At 38.3% G+C, this 16,160-nt stretch overlaps 1 protein-coding gene across 2 annotated transcripts in view; it reads left to right on the top strand.

Annotated features, from left to right (window-relative positions):
- The first annotated feature begins 15,635 nt into the window (after positions 1–15,635).
- Positions 15,636–16,160, top strand: part of LOC150091807 (uncharacterized) — a 167,689-nt gene continuing 167,164 nt past the window's right edge. For both annotated transcript variants that reach the window (XM_090377079.1, XM_090377072.1), the window contains exon 1: positions 15,636–16,033. The gene's annotated coding sequence lies outside the window, so the exon portion shown is untranslated. The remainder of the gene's footprint in view (positions 16,034–16,160) is intronic.

Here is a 16,160-nt window from a genome sequence, read left to right as displayed (position 1 = left end):
TTGGGAGCTACACGAGTTACACCATGTTTCTACGTGTTCTGTTAATTTTGTTGAGCAGTGCAGTACTTTCGGTTTGGGTCTATGACGTGCAGCAGAGTCGTCCTGAAAAATAAAACTGGCAACATCCTCATAGTGATTTCTAATTGTGATAAGTTACTTTGTCCCAAGAGTGTCCCTTGTAGATGGAGAACTTCTTGTTGTATACACAAGGCACACAGCCGTACACAATACCCTTTTCGGCTACAAGCCAGGGGTTTACATGAATGGAAAAACACAATATAATAAACAAAGATGAGGGGGAAAAAAAGCACCATATAGCTACTAATTATGCAACCGTATGACTAAACATTGGAGCGCAAAAATGACAAATTGACATATGGAAATATATACAACAGCAAGTTGGGAAGTAAAATTATTTTCTAGATAGAAGTCCTGTTATAGTCATCTGAGCAGGCGCAGAAATGTTGGAACGATGGGATTATGGATCCATAGCAGTAAGGGAGAGGTCCTCAGGAGCAGGTTCTAATACCCTGTGACGTGTGTCTGAGAAGGAAGTCGATGAAGTAAGTTCTGCCTATATTTTTTATCAACGGCGAACTTGTTGGGGTCGACCGTCCAAGGAGTATATGTACACTGAGTGGACAGAAATCATGGGATACCTACCTAGTAACGAGTAGGCCCACCTTTCGTCGGGATAAGGGCAGTCACACAGCGAAGCATTGAGTCCACAAGTTTACGAAAGCGTTCCACAGATATTTCCATCCATGCTTGCTGCACTGCTGTCCATAATTCCGTTGCATTCCTGGGTGGAGGATTCAAATCTCGAACGGACCTTTTCACAGCATCCCAAAGATGCTCCACAGGGTGTACGTTTGGTGAATGGGATGGCTATTCCATGGTGGTAAAATCTGCAGAATACTCTTCGAACCATGTTCTAGTCACCACGGCTCTGTGGGGACGCGCATTGACATGCTGGAAGAGTCCATTGTCCTGTGGGTGCACGATACCATGAAGGGATGTAGATGGTCTGCAAGGATGAATACATAACCTGGACCTTTCAGACATGCGTTTAGACGTAACAGAGGTCCCAATGTGTGCCAGTTGGACACTCCCCAGACCATTACCGACCATCCACCTGCCTGAACATACAACCGCACGAAGCTATGCACCCGTTGTCAACACGTTCCTTGTTAACATGACGGGTGGCTAGCTTCTTGCGGTTTTCGCCAGATACGCACCCTCCCGTTCGCTCGAAATAACTGAAAACAGGACTCGTCGGACCAGATACCCAATCGTCTCCAATCATCCAAGCCCAGTACCGATGTTCTTTCGCCCAGTTGGGGTGTAGAACCCTGTGTCGTGGTGTTAGTAATCGGACTCTGGTAGGTCGGCGGCTCCCATAACCTATTGCGGCTAATGATCGCCTGATGGTCTTGGTGGAGACATTTCCTTCCTTGTTGAAAGCGGCGATTTGTGCCACTGTCGCGTCTGCGCGAGTAGCACAGTGGTATCGTCACCGTCCTACCCACACCGGGTGGAAAGGGCCCGGGTTCGAATTCCGGCGAGGAACTTTAGTGGGCAAGTTTTTTTTCCAATAAACTGGGGTTTTTAAGTCCAGCAAAACGGGAAAATCGACCAGAGAACACATGCAATTTATAGACACGAATACGGGTTAATGTAATCATTTACGGGTAACCCTAATAATAATAATAATAAGCATTACTTGGAGAACAACACAGCATCACTCCACGAGGCCATAAGGAAGATACATAAGTGGTATACCCACTCAACCTAAGCGAGGAACCCCCACCCACCCAGACAGCATAAGAAATGAAGTTAGAAAGATGGGCAAAGAAGACACTCCATGGCAGACATTACAATGACCTCAATCATATCGATAACATTGCTTCCAATGCATGGCTCACAAGCAGGACGCTCTTCCCCGAGACTGAAGGATTCATGCTGGCCATCCAAGACCAGGTAATCAACACCAGAAACTATAGCAAATACATCGCAAAGGAGCCCGGAATGTCAGATGACACATGTCCACGATACCACCCGGCCTCAGAAACTATCCAACACGTCACCGCGGGTTGCAAGGTGATCACCCAGACAGTACACTCATAGACACAACCAGGTAGCCAGGATAATACATCAGAAGCTAGCGATGAAATACCAGTTGACCAAAAAAGTGTACCATACTACAAGTACGAACCCCAGGCAGTACTAGAGACCCGAACCCACAAGCTTTACTGGGACCGCGCCATAATAACGGATAAGACCAACCCGCACAACAGACCGGACATAACCCTTGTGGACAAGATGGAAAAGGCTACCTACCTGATTGACATAGCGGTGCCCAACACTAGCAATGTCCAGAAAACCTATGAGGAAAAAATTAGGAAGTGCACAAACCTGAGACATGAGATCAAGGAGAAGTGGCATATGCAAGAAGTATCAACCATCCCGATCATCGTGTTAACCACCGGTGTGGTACCAAAGATCCTACATAGCAGCCTAGCAGCAATAGGTCTCCCAGAGAACACTTACAAGGAACTCCACAAAGTTGCAACCTGAACACCTGTAGGATAGTCAGAGATTTCCTCGACCAACAGTAACACCAGATAGTACAACCACCCTGTGTACTCGGTAGCAGTAAACGTCACGGAGTGGAAAACCGCAACCTAGGGAGAAATAATATAAGAGCAATAATAATAATAATAATAATAATAATAATAATGTGCCACTGTCGCTCTCCGGTGGCTGAAACAATGCGAGACAGACGTCGACGGCCACGTTCATCGACCACCATCTCACAATGAGATGTTATTCCGGAAACGGCGTATTCCCTATACATTCTTGATACTGTCGAACGTAGATAGTGCAATTTCTGTATCACCTCCGCGATAGAGTGACCCATGAGTCGGCCATCCATTATCATCCCTCTTTCAAAGTCGGTTTACTCAAGACGTTTATCCATACTGATATCGAATTACCGTCTACATGAATGCAGTGATGCAGTATACCTAGATACCTGCCAAGCGGTGGGTTTGTTCTCTGGCGAGAGGGGTGACAGCGTCGCGTTGCCCAGGAACTAGTTGTCCCAAGAATTCTGTCCGTTCAGTGTACTGCAGCATTTGCATGGGTAGGAATCGATCAGATAACTTAAACCGATATGGGCAGGTCTGGGATGACCCTAAGGCTTGGGATCCTCCATCTGCCAACCATCATTTTGACAGCACAGATGAGTCTACTCTCATGAATGATGGCAGGAAGATGTCTGATATAAACAACTGCCACCATCTACCTTGTTCAGGGGAAGCCAAATTTTCCGTATGGCCCACTTCAATAGCTTCAATTCCCCTGCGAAAATCCGTCTAAGATGCGTCACAGCAGTTGAAGTCCAGACTTCGGCGCAAAAGAGAATGACCAGTCTTAATGTATCTGCACCCAACTGCTTGGTCATGGAAGTGTTAAAGTTGTTGCTTAATCCTCCACCGGAGTCGGCAGAACTTTATTTGCAAGTGGTCTATATGTGATAGAAAGAAGAGCTTTTGGTCAAAAATAACGCCCAAATCGGTATGTTGTTGGACATCAGAAGTGGCAGATCCTCTTAAAATGTGTTGCACCATTATTGGGTTCAGGTTGAGCGAAAATTTCAACTGTTTCGATTTCTCAGGATTGGTATTAAGACCGAAACAGGAGAGGAAGGCCTCGAGGTTCTGAATTTTAGGTAGTACTGTATTAAGGTATTAATACAGTCAGCATTGTCTCCAGGGTTGATAATAGTGAACAGTTTTATGTCATCAGCAAAGGTGATGATGTCAGTTCAGCCCGACAAACTTTTAGAGCGAATGGATAAGTGAAATGGGAAGGGGTTTTTTTTTTTTTTTTTTTTCCGGCTGATGCTGCATAAGCTTGCTTCCTTGCATCATATGCCTATACTAATGCTAATGCTAATGAAGTATGACACAATTTTAGTTCCAGTTCCATACTCAAAATTCATGTTTTGATGAAACTATATGAAATATGAACGGAACTGTCCAGTTCATTTAAAAAGGATTGGACACTGCCGTTTTAAATTAATTGGCCTATTTTATTTTTATTTAAAATAGCATATTTTAATTAAAATTGAAATGCTATTGTCTAGCAACTCCAATGTTATGATATTTATGATATCATTGTTGGTGGTAAAGTGTTTCCAGTCGTGTAACGCCCCTAAGATTATATCACAGTTTAATTTTTTACTAATATTGAGAAGAATTGGACTCTTTTTTTTGGTAACTCTGAAATTATACTGTCTTAAAATATTAATTTGAAAAAAATCGTGCAAGTTTTCTCTTGTGAATTGCTATTTGCATTTTGTTTTCGATATTCGATGTTCTCCTAGAGTTTAAAAATCAACAACCTTTGTTAAAAAGCTATTTTGTTTTTTTTTTGTTTGATGTGTAATAGAGCTTAATCGGTTGAACTGTATTTAGGTTCATCTTTACCTGTATCGTTCCAATTTGGCTACCATTTCAAAGAATGGATCGTAGTCCGGTGCTCCTGGTTCTCCTTTGACCCATCTGTTGATAATCTTCCTGTTTGATTCTGAAAAATCGCTGGTGACCGGATAGTCGAAGTTTGCACTCGCAATCATCATTTGGTGGATCGTCGGGCCACAGCCAATTTCTAAACACTTGGATCCCGTGAATCGACCTAGCAATGGAGAGGTGTTCACTACGGTGATATTCAACATACTCAATCAAATCTCATTTTATGTGCGTTGGATTAAACTAACCTAGCAATGGTTTTTAAATGATTTTACACTTCAGTATACGAATCTAATGCCCATGCTCCCTGATTGATTCGTAAGAATGTTACCAATTTAGATGTTTCTATTTCGGTTTGAAAAAACACTGAAAACTGAAATAAGAATATCTTCTAAAGTCTCCAACTTCGGTGGGGCAATATATTATAAGAGTGATTCTCAACAGTTTTTGCATTTGTGATTTATAGAACTAAGTATTTTAAAGTGCGCAATCCTCAGTTTCTACAATGTGCTGAACTTAGAAACGTGTTTCTGAGAAGATTTGATCCTAATTCAAATCGAGATTATTCAATTCTATTTATAGACATCCGATTAAGACTGTTGGAGACTGAAGGGGATATTGCCACATTCACACTTTGCACGATTTGTAATTTCAGACTACAGTACTTACGAGGTGGGGTGAGACAAAATTTCTGAGAATGGAGTATAAAAGACATAGGTATCCTATGTTTTTTATTTTTCGATATACTCACTCCGAAGTTTAATACACTTATTGTATTTAATCCTCAAAGAGTTTAATCCTTAAACAAGTTCTTCAGATTTACCATCAAACCAAGCTGGCTTTAGCTCTTGACCATCTTTCGAATTTACATTCACAATTCCTTTGTGTACAAGAAAACTGAAGCAAATACTTTTCCAGCTGATGGTTGAGTTCGAAACGTTTTCGGAGTTAGAGGTTCCTTGTGTTTCCACTGCATGTTTTCTAATTTGGATTCAGGATGATAAAAATGTAGCCAAGTTGCATCGCCAGTTATCAAGCGGGAGAAAAATCTTTCTGGATTAGCAAGAATCAGTTTTAAATTGTCTCTTGATGACTTACCCTTTGATGTTTTTCAGGGTTGGAAAGGTTTCTGTGAATCCATCTTGCACCAACTTTGGACATTACTAAATTTGGACATTACTCACGTTTATTATTAAAAAGCTTCCATGGGAAATGTTAATTACTTTTTCAACTTAACCAACTTCAATTTTCGTCGACGATGATAATTGTTTCAGAATTGATTGCTTCGGATTTCCGACCAGATTTCTGATCTTCCTCAACTTACTGCCGTACTCTTTTGAACTCTGACAACCATCTTCCAACAGTAGCAAAACCGGGTGATATCTCCCAAAACACCTGCTCCTTTTTTGATGGATTTCTTTAGAATTTCTTCCGTCTTTGGTCAAACATTTTATTACTGAACGATGCTTAAATTGCTGTATATTCATTTTCGTACACCTACACATTTAAAACATCAAATTTTAGAAACTAAACAAGACAATTTTTTTTATTTAGAAGACATTAAGCTATCAAAATAATATAAGTACAAGTAGTCAGCTTATAGCAAGGCAGAGTTTTAATCCACTTGGATGACCCACAGAGCTTTTACAATGAGAAAATCATAAATCATATTTATAATTAACGTTTAAGAATCAGTTCTATACATAGTTGAATCGCATTGAGCAAAACTAATTTGCATAGAAAAGTCATTTCACAAGAGATTTCATATTGTGAAATTCTTTGCAATGATTTGCCAGTTTCTAACACCCTCGAATAAATAACACTTCCCAAGTGTTACTCATTCAATCCAGCTTTTTCTTATTTTATTTTACGAAAAATCCCACACACGAAAGATGAAACAAGATACTTGTTGACATTAGGCTTGTATTTCTGTAGATTGTAATTTTCAGGAAATATTTCTGAAGGAAAGTTGTTCCAGAAAACGGAAATTGAAGGAATAAATGAGAAAGAAAAGTTTGTTCTGCGAATTTGAAGTTGGACAATAAAAAGATGCCAACTGGTTGCGCCAAAAGTTTGGACTGAATATGGAAGAGAGAGAAGGGACATCATAGAAGAAGAAGAAGAATGCCCAAATTCAGAAGAATAATGCCCATGGAAGTATCTATAGAAAAGGCATGCACAGACGTTCAGTTTCTACAAAACTGAACGTCTGTAAGACAGGGTGGAGAGATGTTGTATGAAATGGGCCATTAATTAACCGAACTACCTCTCTGTTGAATGGAGTGAAGAAGATTGAGAGAGGTTTTGGGGGCACCGCCCCAGATGTGGGAACAATATTTCAAGGCGGTTTGAGATTTATACAGAGTGAGTAGTTGTTTGGAAGAAAAATAACGCCGAGAGAACGAAATAAAAAAAAACCCAGTTTTTTAGATGCAGAGGAAGCAATATTTGTGATGTGCTTATGCCAAGAGGGATTAGAATTCAAAATAATTCCTAATAGAGTTATAGGATGTTCTCTAGAAATCTCAGTGTAGTCGAAGACAAACATAGGAGCAGAAAAATCCTTTTTGCAAGATATAAGACAGAACTGAGTTTTAGAAGGATTGAAATGAACTAAGTTATTTCGAGATAAGCATATAAGGAATTGGTTGCGGATATTCGAGAAGTTGAAGCTGTTTTTCAGGGCCAGGTTACTCAAACTGAAAGGTAGAACGCAATGTGCTATTATCGGCAAAGCTGTGGATAGGATTTCCAGTCAATGGAAGAAGGTCACTAATATACAGAGTGATGGCCTTACATACACATGAGGAAAACAGATATCATCTCAATGCATGATGGAGGAGATAGGGGAGGATTTGACAGAGCTTTGCTCTGGAGACTAATCATGGGTTCCACAACTTCAAACATCCCATAAGCAAAGTGATGGTATTTCACCTGGGTGTGTCACCTCCAGTATAGTAGGTGCCGTTTTTGAGGACTTGCACTTGGGGTTTCTAACAGTTCCACGATCGTGAAGATGTTAGCAGAGAATTTAGTTGTAGCAGAATGAATGGACTTCACAGAAATTCGGTTCATTTGACTCAAGTGTCATCTGAATATCAGGCCAGTCGGCGTTTTAGACCTCAGGTAGCATTCTTCGCTTTTCGTACCTGAGAGAATATACGTTTCAAGCTCCTCAAGGACCAAGGAGCTTGAAACGTATTTGGAAATATTGACATCAGTTGTGAATTTTCCAAATATGAGAGATAGCAAAAGTTTTATAACTTTTAAAGCTGTATAATCCCTTAAAATCATATTAATATTTTAAATTAATTACGACTGTGAATGGCTTCATAGACGGTTTCCACGCAGAACTTTACGACTGTGTCCTTAGCTTTACGACTGTGTCGTATTTAAAGTATAAAATATTTACATAATGTTTTTTAAAAATTATTTAAAATATTTACTAATTTTTTCGTTTCATTAACTCATCTCCCGGAGCAGTATAAACCTCAATTTTCAATATTTATATCTCTCATAATCGTCTCACATGCCTCTTAAATTTAATGGTAGAAGAAGGAAGTTTCATTGGAAATATTCTTGCATAAGTGGTTTCCTTTAATAAATCCCTCTGTTATATTAATTTTTTACATCCAACCTTTTAACTGCGTAACATAACGGACGTCTTGCAGGTGACAAGAGAAAAGATGTATTTTCATACGTTTCAATCAACTTACATCAGAATGCGACTTTCTATCCCGCCTCTATATTTCTTACAGTTCCATGGTGAGGTTTCTTTTATATCTGTCATATTAGGGGCACCCGAGAAAGAACATACGCAATTTACAGACACTATACACGGAGCAACATGGCCTTAGTCGCCAATGCTCCTAAAAACCCAATAACGAAAGCGGGACAATCCTAGGGACGACTGCGTCACTCTACTCTAGATGTCTTTGACTTGGCACATTATAGCCTAAGCAGCCAATGTGCACTTACACTACATAACCAAACAACCAACCAAACAAACTATACAAATATTTAAATTATTTACAAAATATGTGGTTATATATTAGACAGTGAAGTGCGTGAACGAGGTTGGTGAGTGTTATGGAGGCAGTTGTCTTTCAATGCGCCCCACGTACGCGCTCTACATTGTCAACAGCAAGTGTCTGATTCTGCCCAGTAACCCATTTGTGTTCCTCCGATTTAACATTCGCCAACCTCGTGCACGTGCTTCACTGTCTAATACATGACCACGCCCAGCATCATTTGATGTTCCATTGCAACGCTTTTTGCATATTAATGTCAGCTGATGAAGGAACCCATCATCCCGGTATAGTAGAGCTATGATTGTAAATAGCTTAGTTTTTGTAAATATTTGTATTGCATAATGTTATTATTTGTATAATAATAACATTATACTAATATATTAACATTATAATGCACTGATCGAAATCTAATCAGGAAATGACCTATGAAATTATTTACCTGCGGATTTGTAGTGACGTAATTGACCCCCCTCTTCTCCCATTGGCTCGAATAAATATCACTGGTAGGAAAACTTTTTTAATGCATAGAGAGATATATAATTAATTGGAACTCTTACAATAGATAAATATTAAAATGAACGGTATAAAATAGTTAGTTCTTGCAATAAAAATTTCAGGAGGAAGTGGACATTTATTATTTGCTTAGTAATATTTTTCTGCTTTTGGGGATTTACGAGAAAATTGATAAATGCATACGTAATTTATATATATATATATATATATATATATATATATATATATATATATATATATATATACAAAGGTATTTCAATAATTTCAGAATATCATTAATTTGATTGTAATTTCACTTTTGATACGATCTCGGTTTGGTGGCTTAAACATTTTTAAAAATGTATGAATGACACCCCTAAAACGATTCTCTGAGGTTGAAAGCGGGCCAAATCCAAGAAGAGGCAGCAATATGGCAAGTGGTGTGGTGTGGCCACAATACCAAGAAACAGAAAGTGTGTTGCGAATACGTCCCAAGCCATTGTAAGGTCATTTCATGCTTGGGTGATCGATCCATAGCAAGAATTGCAAGGCTCCATAGAGACTACGGATTACAACAGAATATTGCACATTTACTATTTATGTGAATGACCTTTTTCATCCCGAAAAGTTTTTGACTTTAAATGGAAATTGTATGCAGTTGATTTAAGAGAATTTATAAATCATTTTTCTCACTTGGTGTTTTCCACGAATATTCATGGAAAAGATTTCTTCCGTGGACTGTCCATAAATTCTTCTGAAAAGAGGGGGCAAATAATTATTGAAATATTCTTTATTCATTTAATATAAAAGACAAACCATAAATCAAGACTGTGAATAGAGCATCTGAAAAGTAATAATGCAAAGAATCTAAAAAAAACAAAAAAAAAAAAACAGGAAATGTTCAGAAAGAGAATTTATCATGAAAATCATTCAAAACAGTCCCCATGGGACTTTTCTATATACTAGCTACACATATCGTTTTAAGCGTTGAAAACAATCTTGCAATGCCTTCAAAGTCATACCCCTTTCATAGACGCTCTACTCGTTTTTTGCACTTATGTACACTGCACTCTCAAAATATTAACTGGTTCTCCTTTATTAGTATTGAGAGTGGCAACTGCCTTAGTTTTAATTTTACAAGGTAATTTTATAAGGTATACACAAATATATATCCCTGATGATGCTGGCCTATTTTTGAATTTTGTATTATAAAAGGAAAAGTTCTGTTTACATATAAAGGTAATTGCTGTTTGAATAACTTGTTTTTAGTTACGGAATTATGAAATGTATAAATAATGAATTATATTATTTGTTTTTGTATTAATCACAACATAAACATGAAATATGTGTTAAAGTTCAAGTTTTATTAATATTCAAAAAAATATAAGTAAAGTACGTTATAAAAATGTTGCCTGCATATGATCTGAAGTAAGTGTTGCCATTTGTTTATTAAATCATAGAAGATCGTTTTATATTAAACTTTACATTTAAATTTTTTAAATCAAGGAGGACATTAAGAAACTACAAAATTTTGAGTAGATAAGTTGAGGTGCGTGCAGCGAAGTGAAAAGAATTACTTTTTGCACATTATTAGTTAATTAATTAGTTATTTTAATTAAGTTTATTAATTAGTAGGCGAGTGATGCAAAAAGCAACTGTACATAGGATCAGCTAAAAAAAGACACTACGCACTTCTCCAATACGTACCCTCCAAGAATTTGTCTAGTTCTTCCTTGAATTTATTCAAACCATCCGCTTCCACAAAAACAGATGGAAGCCTGTTACAACAATCAACCACCCGCTGGCTGAAGGCAAAATTAAATTTATGCCCCTTCACGTGTGTAGTCTCAGCAAGAGGAAGAATACCATTCAACTAGCCCTCGTGGTAGCACACTTAGTAGGATTCTCGTCTTCCCCAGACCGAATGAAAAAGACCTGAGTTCGATCAAGTCGATGACGGGTGGATTTTTATAGATCATTTTCACAATGTGGCTGAGTTATTCGGTCTCAGGCGAAGGGTACCATAGTTTTTGGTCTCATAAACTCGGGTTTTTCATCCAGCAATGAATGACTTAACTTAACTTGATGACTTAATCAGTACTCAAATTCATCTAGTTTATTTACAGCGTTCCTGGCATTAGTGCACATGCAAGTATACACGGGCATGATCTTATTCTTAATCACCCTTACACAGCCCATGTGTTCGCTTGTTCCATGATGACCCACAGCAAGGCCTGAAATCCCCAACACTTTGCATTCCAGGCTGCTGCATTTCCCAATAGAAGCAGTACAAGAATCACCTTCACCTCTGCCTGCGCCCCCTGGTTAATCTATTAGTCTGTGTATTTCCCCAAGCTAGCAGTTTGTCGACCCATCTATCATTGCCTCGACAGCATCAGCAAATATTCTTGCGCCCTTTCTATTTAAGTGTATCCCATCCCTATAAAAACAGTCTCTCGTTAACAGACCAAGATGAGAGAAAATTCAACCCCATGAGCATTGCACATTTTCTCCAGGACCTAATGGTTTGACAAGGCTCTCAAAATTTACTCCGTCCAATCGTGTCTGGGCAGAATTGCAGACACTTTCAAATTCAATCCTAACTCGCAACTTTTTCAAAATATTGATATCGATGGTTCGACTGTTGATGATCCTGCTCAGATAGCTGACAATCTGGATCAGTATTTTGCATGTACATTCATACATGAGGAGTTATTGAGGAAGGAGAATGCCAGAAGGTTATCAAATTGTAGCAGGGCGCGTAATAATTTTGTAATAACTGAGAGCAAAGTGGAGGAGAAATTGTTGAAGTTAAACATAAGAAAGGCACCTGGGGTGGATGGGATCTATCCAGTTATATTAAAGGAGGTGGCAAAGGAAGTAAGCAAACCCTTATCCATAATTATGAAAGCATCCTTAGACTCAGGGGAAGTCCCCACGGACTGGAGATATTCAAATGTATGCCCAATTCACAAAGGGGTATCTAAGCGTGACACGAGTAATTACAGACCTGTTAGTTTAACTTCTATTCCGGGAAAATAATTGAATCACTGGTTAAGATGCATTGCAGGATCACCTAGACAAGACTCCAGCAATAACTCAGACACAGCATGGGTTTATTAAGGGGAAAGTCTTGTCTGACAAATTTGATTGGATACTATGATGTGGTTACAAACGAACTGGATGCAAAAAATAATTTTGATATCATATACTTGAGTTTCAGGAAAGCTTTTGATACTATTGCACATGGAAGACTACTGTACAAATTGGAGTGGGATTGCATTAAGGGCAAGTTGCTACAATGGATAAAAGTGTGGTTGAGCGGGAGAAGACAGAGAGCGGTAATCAATGGACACCGCTCTTCGTGGCCTAATGTTATTTGTGGAGTCCCCCAGGTTTCGGTGTTGGGATCACTGTTGTTTTGTACATTTATCAATGATACTGATGAAGGTATATCAGACTTAATGTCGAAGTTTGCAGATGATACAAAGGTTGAGAGGGTTGTTAATGGCAGTGTGATACTGCAACAGGATCTAGAACATTTGGGCAGATGGGCTGAGAAGTGGCAACTGAAGTTGAACATTGACAAATTAAAGCACTGCATATAGGTAAAAGTAACCCCAGAGAAACATACAAACTGTGTGGCACTATAATTAGGATGGCAGAAAATTAAAAAAAAAAAAAAATCTGGGAGGAATTGTGCAGTCAGATATGATATTTTCAGAGCAGTGCAGACAGGCTGCCAGAGCAGGTCATGGGGCATTGTCAATGATATACAGGAATTTTGCTAGTAGGGAAAAGGAGGTGATTATCCCTTTGTATAAGGCAATGGTCAGGCCACGCCTTGAGTACTGCGACAGGTCTGGAGGCCTCATTTTAGGAAGGATATAGAGTTGCTTGAGCGAGTACAGAGAAGGGCAACAAGACTGATGAGGTAAACGGAGGCAGTCCTCTTACCAAGAAAGACTTAAGGTCTGCAAATTGAAGCGTCTGGAGACTAAGCATTTGTGAGGTGATCTGATTGAGGTGTATAAGGCATTGAATAGGTTGGGCAGACTCAATTTTTGATGGGATTCTTCCTCTTGCTTAGATTAAGAACCTGAGGGGGCATAAATTCAAATTGAGGAAAGACAGTTGTCGAATAGATGTGCGGAAATTTGCCTTTACCCAGCTGGTAGTTGTTAGCTGGAACAAACTTCCATCTGTTGTTGTGGAAGTTGATAGTTTAAATAAATTCAAAGAGGAACTGGACAAACTTTTAGAGAGAATGGGTGTGTGAAATTTTTTTTTTTTTTTTTTTTTGCCGATGCTACATAAGCTTGCATTCTTGCATCACATGCCTCCTCTACTACTACTACTTTCTCTTCATGTTCCATTCTATTAATAGTTTAAATCTTTGTATTGTGTTTGGCTTCAAGCCTCCATATTATCTGAAAAATTCATCGTGGATGTATTTTCATTCGCAAATTACTTCATAGTTTCCTGAACTTCTTTTTGCTTGTGACAATTTATTAAACCTTCACATTCTCAGAGCTAATGCTAGATCTGTGGAATAATTACTGAAAATCGATCCCACTGAAAAAGCATAATTATTTTTCTCCAAAGGTGCCGAGGACAAAAAAAAAAAAAAAAATTAAATAAACATCGTTCTAAGTTCGGACCACACATGAATTGTAGTAGTAATATGGCAATTATCCCTCCCCCCCCACCCATTTTTTTACCAAATATAATGCAATTTTCTCACTTCTAGTGTGCAGTGCTAACTCTCTTTATTTTGATTCAATTATCTAGGTAAAAGGTTCATTATATTAATTAATATTGGATATTGGTATTTTTATTTCTTTTCGATTTAAATTACGTCATAACAGAGTCGTCTGATAACTTTTTATCTTAATCTTGGTATAAATGCACATAAACACAGGCAATCTCGGCTTATTTTATTTATTTATTCATTTTGTGCGGTTATATTTATGGCAAGAGTTAGCAAATGGTCGATCACGATCGACTGGTCGATCGCGATGCACAGAAATTTCTGGAGAACACCACAGATATCTCATTAATTACTTGCCTAATTCACTTTTTAACTTTACTTCAAATTTGATATAGTATTAGTATTAGCAATGGCCACATGGTGCAAGGAAGCCTATGGCTTATGCTGCACCAGCCAAAAAAAATATAAATAATAATAATAAAATAAAATAACAAAAAATAAATAAAATAAAAAGAATAAAACTAAAATAATAAGAGAAAAGGAAATAGCCAACCTATGCATTTCCCACCTCTTGTAGGTTCAGCAGACCTTTGAATTTTCCCAAACTGTCTTTTGTTATCTCCCCCATACTTTTTGAAGAGTTAAACATATTTATAAAAATGTATGTTGTAAATAATCACATCGATCTTATTGGTTATATATACCGGGTAATCCTCTATTCCAGGACGGAAGTAATCCCCTAAGTTTGGATTTGGGAATCCTTTTCAATCCAGTGGTTAGAGTATGTTGCACCCAATCAGGAGCGCGTTATACCTTCATGGGGTCCAAGGCAAAATAGAATTTGGGTCCCATTTAAAGAAAAAACTAATAAAGAACATTTTAAATTTCATTTTATTGTTACAACAAAACAAACAAATTATACGACATAAGAACTAAATATAAAATTTAGTTTTCAAATTAATCTTCACGTAAAGTTCATTGACCTTGGCAGGTAGAAAGTTCAGTTTCCGATAAAAATCACTTAAAAATATTAGTAAAAAAACGGCAATTAGCCTTTGAAACAATGATTTTGCCTCCCTCCCCTGTCTGATCTTGCCGTTTTTTGCAGAAGGGTGCAGTGCCGGATAATGCGGCACTGCACCCTTCTACCCGAGAATCGGTTAACATCTACAAAAAACAAAAGAAAGTCTCCTCCCCACTAAGAAAAAAAAAATAATATAAAATAAAAAACTAAGCAACAAATAAATAAACTGGTTTTAAGAGTGGTTTCAAGTCTGCGAAAGGTAGAGCTACCTGAATGGATTTAAGGTTCTCAGAAAGCAGCAGGCAGGGGCGGTCCCAGGTAGGGTTTACAGGGACTAGGCCCCGTTCTCCCTATGATCAAAATAGTGTGGATTTTTACTGCTACAGAACGATTAAAGCTTAATGATTTCCCGGAACACTGCCCCTCTTTCCCTTTAGAAAATTCTAGCACCGTCCCTGGAAGCAGGTTATAGCTTCCTCATTGTATGTAACACATGGCAGCAGAACACGGAAACGAATGCTTTAATACATTTAAAAATATATATAAATTTAAAATAAATGGATAATTAATATAAAAAATAATCATAAACAAAGGTATAGGTAGGGAAAATGATTTAAAAAGGATGCCGGTAACTTGCTATACGAAAAGCTGTTTCTTTTTCTCATTTACTGCGATGAAAACGGCACGTTACGAAGGCGAAAAGGCAGTAAACAGATCGATAAAAAAGGGGGAGAGGGGGGTATAACAGGGGGAATTATTGAAGTGAGCGAGAGGACATTTATTCAACATAGTATTAAAGTGGGGGGGGGTGAAAGTGTGTAGGGTAGAGAGGTAGAACAACAGTGCATCTAAAGCAAGCGTAATATTCATTTGTAAGTATTATACCCGCGTTTCAGGCAGAGCCGTAATTCCCGAGACTCCGCGCATGCTTCCCCCCGCTACGGCGTGGAGTAGCGTATCGCAGGTTCACGACTGCCGCGCTACCATGATTCTTTGCTAGCACACATCGAACTGTTAGTCTATATTGCCTGAATTAATATAATTCTAATAGCGAACAGTAGGCACCGAGTTGCCGGCATTCCAGCTGCGCGAGTGTACCAAAGACGAAGGTAGGGTGGACATGTAGCAGCCCTCCTACTCCTAACTCCTACAATTCCAGTTAAAGCCACCATGCCGGCTTTGCTCGATAACTATCTTTTAACTTGTCATTTTTACTGATAGCCCACACTTCGGAAAACAGGTGAGTTTAATCATACTTAAAAAAAAAAAAAGAGCTAACTTTTACTGTATAAGTTATTTATTCATCTTTTTAAAAGTAAATTTACGAATATAGATTTATAACTTACTCGTATTAATGATTTCGAACA

Source organism: Mastigoproctus giganteus, chromosome 1 (assembly GCF_048544385.1).
Source record: "Mastigoproctus giganteus isolate SK-2022 chromosome 1, ASM4854438v1, whole genome shotgun sequence".
Taxonomy (NCBI): Eukaryota; Metazoa; Arthropoda; class Arachnida; order Uropygi; family Thelyphonidae; genus Mastigoproctus; species Mastigoproctus giganteus.
The sequence above is the reverse complement of the archived record's forward strand: the minus strand, read 5'-3'. Positions and strand labels throughout refer to the sequence as shown.